General features: G+C 42.4%; 1 protein-coding gene across 1 annotated transcript in view; it reads left to right on the top strand.

Moving 5' to 3' along the window:
* Positions 1–18,697, top strand: part of ctnnd2a (catenin (cadherin-associated protein), delta 2a) — a 363,618-nt gene that overhangs the window by 76,411 nt on the left and 268,510 nt on the right. The window lies entirely within an intron of this gene.

Genomic DNA, 18,697 nt, shown 5'->3' with positions numbered 1-18,697 from the left:
ATCATTGCACAAACACAGAGAGTGCTGTAGGAATAATTAGAGGGACACAGCCGCAGAGACAAAAGCAAAGGCCCCTTATGAGAATAGAAGTGAAAGATAACAAAAAAAATGGAGTTGAGCATGGAGCAGAATAGGGGCTGAGGCGATGAGAAAGTTGAGAGAAGGACACAGTGGAGCGTGTTGTGATAGCTCTGATGTAAGGAGAGATGGCAGGGCAAAGTAGATGGATGAAGAGGGAGAGAGTGAGGAACTGAGGAGGAAGAAACAGGAGAGGAATGACAGAGTGTGACTCAGAAACAGAGACGGAGAGATGGGGCGGAGGTGCAGACTGAGTGTTTGCCCCATGGGCTCGGCTGGCCAAAGGTAAGCCAGCAGACAGCACAATGTGTCACTCTCCATTCTGTCAGCGGCATAGCAAGTTATTTCTGGAGGACGGGAGTTTCAGCCGAAGTGATGTATGCACTTGTGTGTGTCAGTAGATGCACTCAACTACCCACAATGCCCTGCTGCAATACATACACATCTCCCAGAAGGTCTTGTTGATATTCTCTTTGTGTCTTCCGATCGCCAGTGTCGAATTTGCTGCGTAAGAGTGTCGCACGTGTGTGTGTGTGTGTGTGTGTGTGTGTGTCCAGCAGGGAAATGAACATGCTGACATCTGTGTGTGTGAGACAGAAAATATGTTGCATGTCATCTCAGCCTCTCTCGCGCTCTCTGTCACACCCTAATTGAAACCTCTGACTTATATGGCTCATACGCTCTCCCAGGAGTCCTGGCAAACATGCACACTCACATACGCTCTCCCAGGAGTCCTGGCAAACATGCACACTCACTGGCTCTTATATATATATATATATAAAAAAACGCATGTGTCCTCTCTCTCTCTCTTACACACACACACACACACACACACACACACACACACACAGTCTACAAGGCTTAGCAGCATTGTTTACATATGGTTAATCCCCAACACAAACTCCAGGAGGAAAACCTTCCAGGGGACACAGTAGCTCATCCACTGCGGCAATGCGACATCTGGACTCAAGCATATTTTATCATACTATAATTGGCCTCACAAAACAGTAGTAGCTAAGCTAAGCATCGAAGAAACAACATGGAACCAGTCCAGAGGGATTTCTTACTGTTACTGAGGGAAGACAAGAGCGGAGGAAATCAGTTCGATGGAAGGTCGAAAGAAGTGTGAAACAGGAGGAAGATCAAGAAAGGATCAGCGGACGGATGGAAGGAAATAAGGTTGGTCAGAAGGAAAGGTGGCAGGAAGTGGGCGACCAGAGGAAGGAGCTCAGGACTTAAGATGGATAGAAAGGTGAGAGAAGTGTGACAGGAATAGAGAGCAGTTCTGGAGGAGAAGAAACTATCTGAAGACAGGAGATAGAAGAGTGAATGATGTGTGAAGGAGGCAGGGAAGAATATTGGAAGCGTTGACAGATGGAGGAGGAGGAAGAGGAGATAGAACGCAAATAAGGGCAAAAGATGAAACCAAGGAGGAAAATAAGACGCTCTTGTAGCTGAATCCAAAAAAAACTCTTTTGGTTGCAATTACAAATTGTTTGCCACAGAAATACTCACTCTACGAGACAAATCCAGATGGCACTTTGCAAGACAGAAAACATTTTTAATTTTCAAATACTGACAACAATTAAGCAGCTTTATTAAGGAATATTAATGACTGCTGAAATATGAAACTTTGGTATTCCAGGCAGAGTAAACATAAAGACAGCGTGTACCTTGATGGCTGTGGTGGTGGACCATTTTATGCAGAGCATGGCAGCAGGTGGGAACTCGATATAAATCAGAGCTGCTGAGGGTGTTTGACAGATGAGTACTCATGCATGACATGCATTTGCACGGTGATGCAGATGAATGCTTGGGAGGATGGGTGGATCAGTGAATGGATGGATAACGGAAGTTAAAAGTGGAAACAAGTAAGGAATAAAGACTAAATGAAATACAGGCTTTAGCTTTAACTTTAGCAAGATCTCAAGATGAATTTTATCCAGCCAATTGCTCTGTTGTTTTATGTCCAAAGACATTTACACACACATGTGCTTGTACTTGCAAGCATCCCCATTTCTTTTTGTCTTCTCTCATGTCCTTTTCCATTATGGAGCAAATGCTAAAAGCTAAAGTGCTTTCCTTCCAGCTCTCAATTAGATAACCGAGGCCCTAAAAGGCTGCTCTTTGCACCTAACACCACCTAACATGAAATCAGGAGTGGGGAAGGAGAGTGGCTGAAGTTGGAGGTAATCACATCAGCCAACTCCTTAATCACTTTTCACTCTTCAACAGGCGTCTCGCAGTATATCTATCATCTGGGAGCTGTGGCTTTGAATGTTGACCTCGTGCTATCGGTTGCTTTTAATCTAGAAATATGACCAAGGAATGTAATGTTATCACACTGCTGGTAACGAGTGAAGCACCTTCTCAGATTATACTCATTTGAATGCAAGTCAGATTAAATTGGCGTTTAAAATTTTTGTTGGAGCTATATTTTCCTCCAAAACCAGCAAAGGTACAGATACCAGCATAGCACCATTCATGTAGTGTTGGCAAAGCCACTGGCTCTGAACGAACCTGCTTGCATCAAGGTGGATGTAGTGGTGCAGCAGAGGGATCATTATATGGAGCTGTCAGTTTATGTAGTTATATAAATAGACTACTGTTGTTCTCACATTTGCAGCTCTGCCATTATTGTGTGCATCTGAATGTACTTGCATCTAAAAAGTTGTTCACGAGTGAGGGTAGAATGGAGCGTGAGATGGATCGACGGGAGTGAGGGTAGAATGGAGCGTGAGATGGATCGACGGGTCGGTGCGGCTTCTGCAGTGATGCGGGCACTGCGCCGGTCCGTCGTGGTGAAGAGAGAGCTGAGCTGGAAAGCAAAGCTTTCGATTAACTGGTCCATCTATGTCCCAACCCTCACCTATGGTCATGAACTCTGGGTTGTGACCGAAAGAATGAGATAGCGGATACAAGCAGCCAAAATGAGGTTCCTCCGTGGGGTGGCTGGGCTCAGCCTTAGAGATAGGGTGAGGAGCTCGGATATCCGGAGGGAGCTCGGAGTAGAGCTGCTGCTCCTTCACGTCGAAAGGGTTCAGTTGAGGTGGTTCGGGCATCTGATCAGGATCCTCCTGGGCGCCTCCTGCTGGAGGTGTTCCAGGCACGTCCAACTGGTTAGGAGGTCCTGAGGCAGACCCAGAACATGCTGGAGGGATTACATATCTCATCTGGCCTGGGAACACCTTGGGGTCCCCCAGGAGGAGCTGGAAAGCGTTGCCGGGGAGAGGGATGTCTGGGGTGCTTTGCTCGGCCTGCTGCCCCCGTGACCCGGCCCCGGATAAGTGAATGAAAATGGATGGATAAATGTGCCCAAACATTTCTAACGTGAATGCAACTTTTTATTCACCCCAGCCAACAAGAGACAGCAATAATGCAAACACATTTTCTGTACGGCACGTTACCATAGCTGCAGCCTAGTTGCATGGATATGATTGTTCTCTAAAATAACTCGTAGACAATAAACAGAAGTTATAATGTCTCGTCAGATGTGTGTTCATTTAAAGAGGCGACTTCATCTGCTCATTGGAGCATATCGGGAACGCTGTATGTTAATATATGTGGTGATCAACACGATCAGTATCATCTGCCTCCTGCTGCTCTGCTGCTTTTAAATGGGATAAAAGAAAGTGATGATTAGTCAGCTTCACCAGCAGATATGATGTACGTATAATGTATTCTTAGAGCTCATAATATATTCATCCTGCTTTGGCCTCGTCTCTGCTTTGACAGGATTAAGATTCCACCTCTGGTGCCACCTTCATCGATTTAAAAAATGTATACAAACCAAAAACAACACTAAAGATTATTAAAATAGATATAAAAAATAGTGGGCATGAGTCCTCGTGGAATAGTGCAGTCAAAAAACAATATGGTGTTTTTCTGCAATACAGCTGTTACGCAATATAAAGTTTATGATGTCCAGAGAGAAGTATTTCCAGGCTATAGAGGACTGAGCAGGGTTGAATCTAACCATTAGGAGATGCTTTTCTCCGGGGCAGCATAAACAAACTTGTGATATTATAAACCAGTAGCACAGTGGTAGACCAGGGTGCAAGTCTGTAGCAAATATACAGTTGCCTTGGCACACAGTGTACCTTCCTGCACGGTGCATCCCTGTCACCTTGCATTATAAGATTCCTTAAAAGCATCACGATGAATCATGTGCGAATTCTGCTCAACCCAAGTCTGACATACACACGAAATTGGTGCATAGTACGTACAAACGCACGCAATTAAGCTGAGTCATCTTACAGCTCTCTTCGGGGCTGGAGTACGCGCACACCCACAACTCACGGTGACATTTCAATAAACCTATCAACGACCTCACTCCAACTATCTCCACCCATTCCATATATCAGCCGCATGGGTTTGCAAAGCAATAACCCCAGCACGGAGCACCGGAGTCAACCATCCACTCAGAGTAAAACTGATTCATTGCATCGCCTTTTGTTTTCTTTATTTTTTTTTTCTGAGCTGCAGTGTGCTTGAAGGTCATTTATTGGCTCATGAATGTTATACTGCATTTATAGAGCTTTAGGAAATGACATTTAAAAAAGAATAAGGAAGGGTGTAAAGTGAAAAAAATGACCTGAGAGGGTCCTGCACTTTGAGTTTTTACTGTGTGAGTATGTGTGTCTGTTTATATATATATTTCTACAGTACATGTCGGTCATGCACCTTATCTCTATACTGTCTTCCCAAGTGTGGGCATAGATTGGTATATACAGTAAAGCACTGTATGCTTTTTACTTACTGTGTATACGGTGGACTGTCTTAATTCTGCAAATATTATTTATTTTCTCCAAAGCCCACTCCTGTCCCTATTCACAGCAGGATTAGCTCGCTTCCGTCAATACCCACTCCTTCACGTTTTAATTTAGAGAGGATTTATGAAATTATATTTCTCCTCCTCACAGGCTCAACTGTTTGAACAAACTAGATTGCGAAGAGACTGCTCGTAGAATCAGAGGACGTGAAGTGGTTTTGCGGCTCACCTTCCCAACACGAGGTCGGCGGTTGAGGAAGTGTTAAAAGTGTAATTTACCTGGAGGTTTTTGACAGCTTTGATCAATAACGCCATAATCACCAGGAGCCGGTCGCAAAACATATGAGAAGTCATAAAACAAAGTGATTAGATGACAGTTTGCTCAGACACTGTGATACTTTTCCTCTGATCCCTGGATCTTCTTGAGGAGAGGGATGAAAAAGATGCTCGTGTACAAAAGGTGATCAGTATTTCATATTTTTTAGATTTTCTTTTTTAAAATTCTATGTTTGCGTGTAGGCGTATTTCCACTTCTTAGGCGGTGTGTCTTTGCCATCTCTGGCAGGCCAGCTGTTTTTGATTTTACAACTTATTTTTTAGTCTTTCTCCAGAGATTCAGGGATTTACTTTTTTACATAAAGAGGAATATTTGAAGTTTAAGCTGAGGAGAAGAGAGCCGATGATGGCTGCGGTTTGCATGCAGATGCTCCATGTTTTGTCTTGGCAGATAGTGTGTTGAACTTGGCTCTAGTTTGGTTGCCAACCAAAGTCTTGTTTTGGTCTACTTGACTTCTTTCTGTGCTTCGCTGACAAAGGATGGGAAACTTTTTCAGAAACATGCATCACACTCAGCTCAGCCACTCATGTAAATGTTTTGGTGCCTTATTTAACTGTACTTAATGAAGGGGCAGAGGAAAATCTAGTTTCCGACAGTGATCCAAAAGCAATGCTGTATCTTTTTAGATACGACATTGCTTTGCCAAGATGCTACCTGTGCATTTGTGTGCTTGCGAGTGTGTGTCTGTGTGGGTGGGTGTGTTTGTGCTCTCCCCACCTCTCGAGGGGTAGCACTCAGCAGTCCCTCTCCGCTAAAAGTGCTGAGTGTGAGGGATGGTGTCAGATGACAAATCTAAGGGACAAACTGCATCTAAAGCAGACATTCTTTATAGTCTGTCCTTCATCCCTCCCTCTCTCTCCCTCCATCTATTTCTCTCCTCTTCATCTCTCAAATCCCCTCATCTCACCATAATTTGTTGTGCATGGTGAGTAGTGAAATGCACATTTTTATAGCATTCTTCTGTGCTGTTCTCTCCTCTCTCCTTGTTTATCCATCCCTTTACTTCTTCTCAGACTAATAGAATGACAAAAAGCAATGTGATGCTGTGCATCAAAGAGATGACAGTGAGTCATCAAACCCCCCATGATTACTGACAGAGCTTTGCACTGTGGGTAACCTCCACTATGAACAACTCTCTCAGTGGGCGACAGCATTACAAAAGGATAAAACACACATATGTGTACACACATGCTTTACATAGCAATACACAAACATGTCCATACATGTATACACACACGGAGAGGTTTGGACTTCTGACTGATGTGAAATTAAGGACGAAACACTGATGAAAGATTTTCAAAATATTTTGGATAAGCTGCAAACTGGATGGTAGTCAAGCTAAGAACAGGGCTTATTTGTGAGACACTGTGGCTTAGAATATGAAAATTTCCCCATCACAGCAATATGCTCAAACATACACACAAATACACACTTTGAAAAAAAAGCAAACATTTGCTCTATTTATTCAGTTTATTCAACTGTGTGCTGCAGATTGAAAAGTGTTTTTTATTTTTTCGGAAAGCAGAACTTGCAAAACAGATAAGTCACATTATTAAACAATAAAAGGCTTAAATCAGAAATGAATTACATGAATCAATCATTTGCTTTCCCTCTGTCATGCATTTCTCTCTTTCTGGCTCCCTTTCTATATAGCGCTTCTTTGCATCTTGCTTTCTCGCATCTCATCTGTGTACATAACCCCCCCACTGTCATCCACTGCAGCTTTTTTCCTCCCTTCCACTCTCCTCTTTTTTTTTTTTTTTTATCATTCTCTCCCTGTTGTCCCTCTCCCCTCCTCCCGTCAGTCCCTCCTAGCCTTCATCTCGCTCAGAGGGGGGCCGGGAGCCATGTTTCTACCTAATGATGCATCGCCGAGAGGAGAGAAAATTTGACAGTTAACAACCTCCTCTCACTCCTTCTCAGGCGTGCACACACACAAACACAGATGTGTCAGATACCGGCAAGGATGCACTGGAGTCACACTCAGCCTGGTAATGCGGCAAAGTTAAGCCGGGAAAGTTGGCCTCTGCATGTCGTTTCTCTCAAATCTGCTAACTTTTTATATGTCATATGAAACAAATTGGCCTCGGGGAACATATGGTCACAAAAAGGCGCACACATAAATAAATATGCAAACCTATCCATGAGTACATTTTCATATGTACACACTAAGGAATAAGCTGTCAGGGGAGAACATGTTGGGTGCTCGGTACACACTGAGAGATCAGAGAAAGATTGGAGCAAGGGTTGTATGATCACTGGTTTTCTGCTTTATAGGATGCTATAGGATAGAAGAAAAGTCGGATTCAGTAATTGGCTTCAAGGCTGACATCACTTAAAACAAGTCCTTCAAACCATACAACAACATGGGATGTTTGTTCCCTACCTTCTAATACAACCAGGAGCGTTGCCTTGTCTGTTCAAGTCCTGGAACACACCTATGTGCACGTGCACGATTAAGTTGTGGCACATTTTGAAGATTATGTAGCCACTGTTCCAACAGTGTAGTCAACCACATATCTAGCTAAGTAGTATTAGGTAATATCATGGTTGTAGTAGGTTGTCATTATCATGGCATTAAGCAATATAGGCAAATGAACACAAGTAGTTTCTGTTTTTAATGATTTGATTTATTTAATTTAGCTGCATTTGAAACATCTGTTCTGAGGAAATATTGCTGTGTAGGCAGAGGTCAAGCTCATCTAATAGGCTCTACCATGAAAAACATAGCTGAGCAAGCTTTCATTTTCTGCAAGTATTGTTAATGCAGCACAAGTAGGCCACGTTTAACAGGCTGGCTTTGTATTGTGTCTTCGCTAATGCATCACAAATAAAGAAACCAGGTGAAGAGTGGTGCAGATTGTATAAACAGTTAGCTAGCTATAGACTGAAGAAACATAATTACATTCACTGTGCCGCTCAAAGGCTACGGACAACCGGCGAATTTTAAGGTTGAATGTTTTCTTGCAATGCATGAGTTGACGTCTTGAATCAGTCAACACACCATAAATGTCAATATGACGACTTTGACCATTCCGTTTGATTTTATTGGCTCTTTTGCAAGACATACGCTTTGGTGTTGGTGATGATTGGATCCTCAAGCACTTGAAAAAACATACAAATTTCAACATGATTTTGTAAACTGTGAATATTCTATTCACCTGCTTGGGAAAAAATAGTGGTGGAGCATCATTCGGGTGTGCTCCAGCAGCAGTACACCTATCGATACGACCCACTGGAGCATTTCCTTAATTAGTGCCCCAACTGGTTAGGTTTACCCAACAAAACTACTTGGTTAGGCTTTAGAAAAGAATCATGGTTTGGGTTAAAATAAGTATGTTCGTTGAGTTATGTACATAATGGGACATAAGTAAAGGGAGGACAGTCTCACTTAAAACTCAAAAAAGGCCGAGATTTGTGTCTTTTTTTTCTGTAGTTTAAATTTTGTTTTTAATCTTGCACATATTTTAATCTAGAGACCCAATAATTGTTCATTTGAAGCATTTAATTCCTTGCAGTTGCTGAAATAAAAGTGATGTCTGGAAGGTAACCCCAGAGAGATGTATCCATCTATTTATCTTTTAGTGAAGATTGTGTTTTCTTTGTAAAACCAGTTAAAAATTAAATGCTAACTCTTAAATTACAGGCAGATGCAGACAATGTAGAGTCATTATGAGTGTTGGCTTATCCAGAAAGTCAAACCAATATTTTGTGTTAGTTGAATAACAGTGTTAATTGGATTATTTTAGTGATACAGATCTTGTCAGAATATCCTGTGGTCCACAAACGTTGTCTTGTGGGACTCCTAATGAGACAAATCTTTCTCATAGATATTATTGTCTAAATACTTCGTACCATTGTGTCAAAATCAAAATACAATCACCAAATACAATATACCGACATAATGTAGGAATGTTCGGGGTGTGGACACACTTACACGGAAAGTATACAGTGTGTTAGCACAAGCCAAGAAGCTACCACACAACAGTACAAAGGGACGGTGTAAAATATGAATTAGCATTGCCAAAGGTCTGAGGGCAGTGTCGCACCTGATTCTGTCCGTGGTCACGTATAGTTCAGAAAATAAATAGAGCAAGGAGAGATGTCAGATGGGTGGGAATGACCCTATCACTTTCATTCATGCTACAAATTGAAATCTTTCCCATTTTTGTATTCCCTATTCAAAACAAATATTTCATCTCTAAATTTAAAAGCAACCAGACAACAAACTACAACAAATATTTCTTGGATATCAATGCTTTTCAACATCTTGACTTTTTTATTATTATTTTGGACACCTGACTGGGATTCACTGTCTAGTTTGCCACCTGTGTTGACTCAGGGCTACAGTTCATAAATCCCTGTGAGAGATATTAAAGCCCACAAAGACTTTTCCACATATCCTGCCTGCAACTAGCCATATTAAATTTGATCTGATATGGATCTCCATCACATTCCCACTGTCACAATTTGATGGTTACTAATCTCACTAGTCAAATTTTACTACTTTATTTTGCTTATCCTTTTTTTATGTCTCCACAAAATTGCAATTGGAATTGTATGTATTCCCTTCCACGTCTAAATTTGTTTCTTTACAAGACCTACTACGTGCAGGTGCAGAGGGGATCAAAAGCAAGTTAAAGAGAAAGCTGGGAGATAAAGATGCTTTGAATGTGCTATTGTGAATGAATTTCAGATAAAGACAGTATGGAGGAAAAAGAAGACATGCCAATAGTGGCTGCAATATGTTTAATAATTTGATTGACTCGGGCACTTTAAATTAATTCATTGATTTACAGACTAATTGTACATTTATATGCAGAACTTCTGTGCATATATGTGCCTGTATTTACACATTTGTGATTGTTTGTGTGCCTTTAATTTGTATGCAGATTTCCACCAGCTTTCATAACTCCCCCTCTCATCCCCACTCTTTCCTTCTCTCTCGCTCCGTCTTTCTTTCTTTCACTCTTTCTTTCTCTTTCTAATGAGATGACATGGCTACAGTGTTCGTCTTTCACTAAGTGACAGCCTCTCTGCTGCCAATTAGTGGCGGAGTCGCCAGCTCTCTGTTTGCCTTCAGAGATTACATCTCTGTTTGTGTACACAACCCACAAATGAGATGATCCACTCAAAGGCCAGAGATCTAGTCAACAAATGTACTTTATAGGGAGATGTGACTTTGTGTGTATGTGTGTTTAGATATATATATGCACACACAGTATGCATAGAAATTCTTTCCTTTGGGTGTTCTCTTGTTTATTATTAATCTGACCGCTGCTTTGTTTTGTTTATTTGTGACTTTTTCTGACTGTGTTCACAGAGCAGAAGGCTTTCCTTGTGGTTCTGCGCCAGCTTGTCTTTGTGTTCGTCTGAGCTTGGTCGTGCGTTAACCTCAGATGCCATTTTTTTCCAGCGCAGTCTCTGATCCACCTTGATCATAGTGTTTACATCAAAAGAGGAGAAAATGGGAGAAAAATAAACAGAAATAGAAGTCCTAAAAACAGGCATTACTGCGTGCCTCTCAACATTCAAACTGTCTTGAGGAGAATTGTGCAGCAGTTGAGATAAAAGCAGCAAACACTTTGCCCACACTGTGATCGTACTTGTTAAAGCAGTCGAGAGCCCCTGAGAAGGACATGTCGTATGTCAACACGTCCCCGTGCAGAGACGGGATGACACGTCTTTCGATACTTTCAGCACAAGGTGTGTTAAAGATGTGTTAACACTAACACATACTCCTGCTTACAGCCAGGTCTGGCAAAGGAGCGGTCCTGATCTGTCATTTTTGTTAAATCACATTCCAGGGCCCCGGAGCCATCACGAATCACAGTGAGACCATATGAGGCTCGCGTACTGAGTGTTTTTAAAAGACAATATTGGTGCAAAAAAATTCTCAACTAAAATCTTACCTGAGGCTTTTCTCCCTTTGCATTAGTTACTTCTGGTCTAATTGATCAATCAGGTGGTAAATTAAATTCAGTTAGGAGTGCTGCAGCTTCAGAGACGATCGAGATAAATTGCAAATACTCAAGTGGCTCTCAGAAATAGCCATACACGTGGAAATCTGCTGAATTTAACGCTGCCTTGCGTTCTTGTATTTCAGTAGCAGGTTCAGCACCATGGACAGCGATTGCGACACAGTTTGGTAATCCAACTGAGCTCCACATGAAAACAGGAGGGAGTTGGAGACTGTAAGCTTTTGCAAATAATCTTTTTACAGTCAATGAAAAAGATAAAGATGCAAAGTGCAGTTGTCAGACATCGCCTTTTGTGCAGCACGGGCTTAAGAGTCATGTTACGGTGATATATTTAATGATGTCGACTGAATAAGTAAGCAAAATTGACGCACTAATTCATTTAAGTTATTTCATTTCATGGCTTACATGATAACATGAATGACTAATTCAATAAGGACTCAAGGCGCTGCTCAGAATCTGCTGATAATATTAAAGTATTTGGTGCATTCGGTGCAGGCGCCGACATGCTCACACACACGAGCAAGATGTTTATAACTGTGTGGCGTGGTAGCAAACAACTTAGCCCTTATTGTCAGCAGCTGCTGCTTAGTGGTGTCATGGCTGAGGCCTGCAATGCAGATGCAACACAAGTCTGTTTACATGCACAAGGATTTACATGCATGTAAATGTGTTTGCAAAATGTTGGGTAAACTCGTGTCCTGATTGACAGAATCCCGTAGAGATAATGGAATCTTATAGCTGGGTTACGCAGAATTATGGTGCTCGTGTCTTTTGAATTATTTAATCGTCTTCGTAATTAATACATTAACTGTTATGACAAATTGTTCGTGTATCTACAGGGGAATTTGTAAATGTGTCTAAACACCTGCTGTGGATATAACTCATAATCAAGCCTTTTAAAGTTGCCAGTGTCCTTTTCTCAAATCCACAGCCTGCTCAGAGTGAGGCCCAAAACACACCCGTCACTGCCGGCTCGTAAGCTCATCTGAGTTCGTTTAAAAGCAACAATAAATCTCTTGATGTATTTAATTTGTTTGATTTAGAGATGAGGGCAGCGGCAGCCTGTTACAGATTTATGAGAGCCTTCTCACGTGCTGGCAAATGGCAGTCTGCTGAGCGCTGCGTCCCGGCAGAAAAATAACGCCTCTCATAGCGGTGAATCATCGTAGCTTCCAATTCACTGAAAACAAGCAGTTAATCTGATTCCCCATTCGGTTTTATAAAACTCTGAAATTCCATAGCAGCAGTGATACTGTGACTGTGCCAAGTGAACACTGTGAGGTTTAAATTAAATAGGTTATTCAGGGTAACTCACATAGTGCATTTAATTCAGAGACACATGCCCTGTTGGAACAAGAATGACAATGGCTGAAATTGCATTGCCTGCAGACACACACTTTTTAGAATAAAAAGAGAGCATGCAAAATAATTTAATTATTGAATAATAATTTTACAGTTTGTCACATATTTTACAACAGCACTGAATGCAGTGACTGAGGCTTTAATCTAAAGTTAAATGTTCTGTTTAAAATGTAGCTCAAACAAAAATAATAAAAGCCAAGATCATGTGAAACGGCTTCCCGGCACTGTCGTCCTTATAAAGGCAATGAGATGAGCTTGATATGTGACATTTTTTGCCGACCCAGAAGCGACCGCTCCTCACATGGTCGCTACCTTCTAAATGAAAACGAGCACTTGACATTTTACTATGACGATCACTAGCACTTGAAGTTTTCTAGAGTGGAAAGAGGAGGAGGAAGCAGGAGGAATCATTTCACTAAGAGTTTACCGCAACCACTTACTGTGTCTCGCACACAAATTAGTATTCGCTGTTTTCCTCACATCTCGCTGTATGTTTAATTGTGCCTGTGTCAATTCACTTCACATTAAATGGGCCACACACCTCTGCTTTGTTGGAATTGTGAATGCTTTATTTTAACGGTGTGAATGAGCTCCAAAGAAAGGAGCTGGCAGCGAAGCTTGTTAAGCCCTTTGCCCATCATAGAAAACTGTGCCGAAGGGCCTGTCTGCGATTTTATCATCGTCATGCTTGTCGCTCTGGTTTAAGCTTAGGGACTTACATACTGTATCTGTCATCCACACAGTCACACATACTCAAATGCTCACATCTACCTGCTCACACGCGTACTCTAATCATGTCCATGCACACGCACGCACATCCAAGTGTGCATGTGCGCTCTACGCTGCAGAGATAAAAGACATATATACTGTCAGTTGCAGACACAAAGACAATTTAGTCAGAATAAAGGAGCCATCCACACACATGCTGCCTCACACGTGGGATTACATTGACACATGAAGTTGCAGCGTCTACACACGGTTCAGTAGTCAGTGACCTTCCTCTTCTCTTCAACAGCAACAAAACACCAGTCGTGAAGGATAGACCCACAGTTCCAGTGGTCGTGCATGCATTCGTTCATGTGTATGTGTTCTTACTCTTCATCTCTACCTCCTTAAGGGGACCGTGTAAAAGGACACATGTCCACTTGTCTCTTTGTTTCCTTCATGTGCTGGTAAATGGCGTGTCATTGACGACAGCTACTACAGCAGCTACACTGTTTCTCTTATTCATCTTTTCAAATCCATTAAATAACAAAGTGGTCAGCTGCTGATTTTTGAAACAATAGAGGAGTAAATGTAGAAAACCTGTAAGCCTACTGGCTGCAGCTTCACTTATCTCTGCAATGCTGCCTGTCAGCAGTAGAGCAGGGTATCACTGAGAAAATGATGATAGCAGTATTCTCAAAGTGATACAGATATCAGTAGAGTGCTTGATTCGATACCCAAAATGTGAGTGACGTGTAGTACAGCCATACTTTCAAACGTTTGGTGGCAAATTGACATGTTTAACTGCCAACTCTGTCAAATACACTACGCTTGACTTCACCACACTGCACACTGTATGAGTTGTAGCTCCTCCTCGCCAGGGACAGTCGTGAGAGACTGCCCAGCCCTGCATGCACAGTGACAGGGCTAACTGTTAGCATCACACAGCTAATGTTACCTAACAGTTATTAACTGGTTTAACGACAGAGTCCAGCAGTTTGATGTCGGAGTTTGTGGTGTTCGTCGTGTTAGTTCCTGCCGCCATTTTAGCTCATGCTTATCGAGCAGACATTGAATTGACATTTTGCCGAGGAGAGAGGCTCCGCAGACCTCAGCATCTGAAAGTTTGTTGATCTGGCAGGCAGTCGGGACAGTCTGGCATTAGACCACTGGAAGTGTTTGGCTTGTTACTCAAAGAATGTAATATATTACTCATTACTTGTTACTTTTTTTCAATAGCAATAATAGTACTTCACTTATTACTCCCTGCCAACTAGGGTTGTCATGAGAACCGATACTTCGGTACCAAGTCGATGCCAGCACGCAAAAAGTATGTCGGTACCTGTTTTTTTTCCGGTACTCTAAGTACTGGATACAACTTTGCCCTCAGCGGGCCATGTCAATTCCTGTCAGAACTGACGGGGGCAGTATACGCGCGTCAGTCGGTGCCGAGGACGAGCGCCGACGAAGAATGCCTGTTCTCCATTGTCTTTGCTAGAAACAATGGCTTTTGCGAGTGCTGCTGGAGCCACAACACCTCGGCTTGTCAAAAAACTAGGTAGTAAGAGTCGTGTGTGGAGAGGGTCTCATTTACACCGCAAGCGATGCGTTCACATAGCACTCGCGAACGGTCGCTGTTTACTCAAGTTTTCATTTCGGCGAGCATGTTAACAGGTTAGAGCATCCACACTGCATCCGTTCTACGTGCTGCTCGAGTCGCGCTGTTTTCGCGAGCAAGCTCAAAAATAGAAGAGACACCGTTTTTTTGCGCGAATCGCGAGCTGATGGTCATGATATTCAACAAAAAACACGAGTTTGCGTGTGTTGTGACCTCTCTCAGCCACCGTAGACATCTCCCCCTTGACCAAGCGAGACCTGACAGGCATGTGTTTCATGTACTTACCCATTTGTAGTGCTAAATATTAATTCTCCAAGCGTTGGAATAATCACTGGCGCGCGAACCTGTCCACCCTGGGCTTTGGGTCCAAACTCACTTCTTCTTTGGGGTTTATTGGAGATTTCGTGTCTGTTCAGTTTTGGTGTGAATACACGTGTGCTGCCGCATCGCTTGTGGATTGCTTGCGGTGTAATTGAGGCCTTAGAGTTAAAGGTAGAGAAACAGTTTTAATAAAGTAGTGATTTTAGAAATACATGAGTTCTGTTTTTTGATTTTTATCATGGAATCGAATGAGTATCGAGAATTGTGGAAATTCACTGGTATTGGTGTCGACTACTAAAATTCTGGTATCGTGACAAGCCTAGTGTACTACTTGTTTTGTCCCCTAAGACTTCCCTTCCTCTAAACCCTGCTTCTGTGCATACATGCTTGTGTACATTGTCGGAGCAAGCACTTGTGTCCATGTCTGCATATGTCAGCTGGGATCTGTGTGAGGGTTTGTGTGTGCTTGCACAGGCTAATCTATCAAAACAAGTGTTTGTGATTGCCAGCGGATGGATGACCTTTGGGGCCCCTCTGGAGTCCCCTGTCACATCATGTGATAGAGGACAGGAGGGGAAAGAGCTGACAAAGAATGCAGGAAAGACACTTGCTGGGTGAATAAGTGTGTTTTCTTTTTTTTTTAATCCGTTTGTTCGTGGAAGGGTTTTGCTGAGCACGCTTGCTCTTTTTCAGCATCGCGCCCTACTTCATATTCATGCACTTGCACACAGTCTCACCTGGCAGCAGCCCAGTGCAGCCACAGTCTTCTGCTATACTTTATATCACTGAGCTGCTCCAATGGAGCCAATAGAGAGAGTGCCCTGCTCAAGGGCACACTGCCAGTAAGTGTTGAGAGAAGGCAGAGTGTTTACACATTCACTTTACTTGCCCAGAATTTCCCAGCTGGTCTGAGAAATTCAAAATTGCAGCCTTCTGGTCACAAGCCATTTCTCTAATCTTTAGGCCACCACCACCTCAAGCTGAGTGAATAAATTGTGTCTCTTGAATATCAAATGGGATATATCCATTTTACACACTAGAGCACTTTCAGTATGTCCTTATTTTTTTTTATAATTACATACTTACAGTAAGAAGCTCTGCGCTTTTCTAACTCAAAATGTTCCAAAGAGCATGTGACAAAACAAAACAATTCTCGTATCAAAACACTCACAGAAAAGATGGACAACAAATTAACAAGTCTTCCCGGGTATTTATTTAAAATGCATGCCAAAATGTGCAGTACACGAGCTCAACAAGATGTCAATTGAAGCCAGATGTTGCGTCTGTCTGCCAATATACACAGCACTGCAGATTCATCAATGAATTTGGAAAACACTTAACCATTAGTACATCGCTGCGCTGCCAGACAAGGTGATGCTGCCAACTGAGCAAGTTTGTAGATGGCTCGTAGACACCTGCTTACTCAGTGTGCTGTGAGGGTGTACGTGAGCATGCACCCACACACACACACACACACACACACACACACACACACACACACACACACACACACGCAGAGCCACATAGAGCTGCAATGGCATTTAGGCAGTGACATTTTCCAAGTGACATTTTGTCTGTGGCCAAACCCATACTCACTGAGTGTGAACCCAATCATGCTGTCGTCTACACTGTCATGGAGCCAACAGCCAACACTTACACATGCATGTGACCTTGCCCACATGTGCATGTGAACACACACAGACACGTAGGGGTTGGTCAAATGTTTTAGACCTAATTAGGCCAGATTAAAAAGATTGGAGATGATAAACTAATTTTTCAGAAACAGTCAAGGTGTTTGAATTGACAACCTTATAAGAAATAATTCTGATTTCCCAGCCTCTACACTGTCTTGACCTGAATCCTTGTTAACCATCCTCCCCACATGTAAATTACATAACTTCACTTAATCATTCGCCATCTAAATGACTTTTACTACATATACGCTTATATGTTCATTAAATAGATTCTCTTCTAATCTACCAAGGTGAACCCAAGATTGCTGAAGACAAAGCAGATGACTCGCTTAACGAGGCCGACTAATTAGACATTAAGGGCTGCCCCCTGAAAGTTGATGATTCGAATCGTCAGTCGATTGAGATTCTTTAGCCGTAGAGTGAGCTCTCGTTGCTTTTATGATGCTCTCAGGTACATGCAGTTGCCGATCCAGACCCAGGGTAAGTCTGAGTGAGACAGTTCCGTTTAGTGAAAAGTTGTGGATGGTACAAATGGAACCGTTCTGTATCGTCCCCATTTTTGGTCCCCCCCTCTGTTGGGGTACCTAGCACACAGATCTGGTACTAAAAGGTGGAGCTGTGAACACAGTCTGTTGATGTTGTTGTTATTAGTAAACTGTAACTATAAAATGAAATGATGTTTTGCTGTCTCTTGCATCAGTAGCAGCGTAGCATCAGGCTACGGCAACACCAAACCCCTGAGCTTGCCTGAGAAGGACTAAATGCACAAACCCACTATCTTTAAATATCCCATGGAGAGAGACTCTCACTGCAGCCTGTTTTATTTTGTTCTGAAAATGTCGGCGTGCTGCCTCGTTCTGTGGACGATAAACAAGGTGCAGACTTCCCTCCGTGTCACTGATAATGAAGAACTACAGTGAATGTTGGACGGAGCAGTGAGTGACAACAACCCCGCCCACATTTAAGGGTACAGTTTGCAGTGGTAACACTAGGGTCAAGGTACCATGTCTGAAGGGTACTTTAGGTTCCAACGGTACCATACCGAAAGTGTTTGGTGGAAACGGGGCTTTAGAGGCTTTGTCAGGCTCTGAGATAACATTGTCTTCTGCCTTCTGCTTAGGAGAGCTTAAAACTGTTATTACACTGTTATTACATGCAGTAAATTGTAAATAACTGTCAGATATTGAAAGTTCAAAGTGTTCTGGAAAAACAGGCAAAATCACTTCCTCACAGGACATTTTCAGGCCCTTTTATAGTTAAAATAAGCAAAAAAGTCCAGGCGGACATTTTGAGGCTTAGGTGTTAAAGGGTTAATATGATACAGTCTCTAGCTTTTGTTTGATAGTGTTGGCAAAAATGTCGCACATTTCCGTTCTGTTGTTAGCATACTAGCATTAGCTCTGAGGGCTAACTTGGCTTGTTTACCATATTAAGTGAATCACCCTACACATCCCGACTATGGCCTAATGACATCAGAGGTGTTTGAAAACATCAGATTTACTGACTAAAACTAAGAGATGGATTCATCCTCGATCAATCTGGAAATCCATCGGTAAAAAAAAAAAAAAAACCAAAACTTTTTTTTCCCCTTCCTTTACCTCTGGAGGCACAGCCCGGAGTTTTTCGACTAACGGAAGTGCAGGGGCCTCGGCGATCGCTCACGCCCTTCACTTCCGGCAGTGCCCCCAGGGAATCGCCGTGCAGCAGAGTTTAGCTATATATCACATTTTTCATGTCACTATATCACCGTGTAGACTAATCTGATGTTTGTTAAGTCTATAAACACAATGACTGAACAAACGTTACTATTTCTGTGTGCACGTTTTGTAA

Source organism: Epinephelus moara, chromosome 11, assembly GCF_006386435.1.
Source record: "Epinephelus moara isolate mb chromosome 11, YSFRI_EMoa_1.0, whole genome shotgun sequence".
Classification (NCBI taxonomy): domain Eukaryota; kingdom Metazoa; phylum Chordata; class Actinopteri; order Perciformes; family Serranidae; genus Epinephelus; species Epinephelus moara.
The sequence above is the reverse complement of the archived record's forward strand: the minus strand, read 5'-3'. Positions and strand labels throughout refer to the sequence as shown.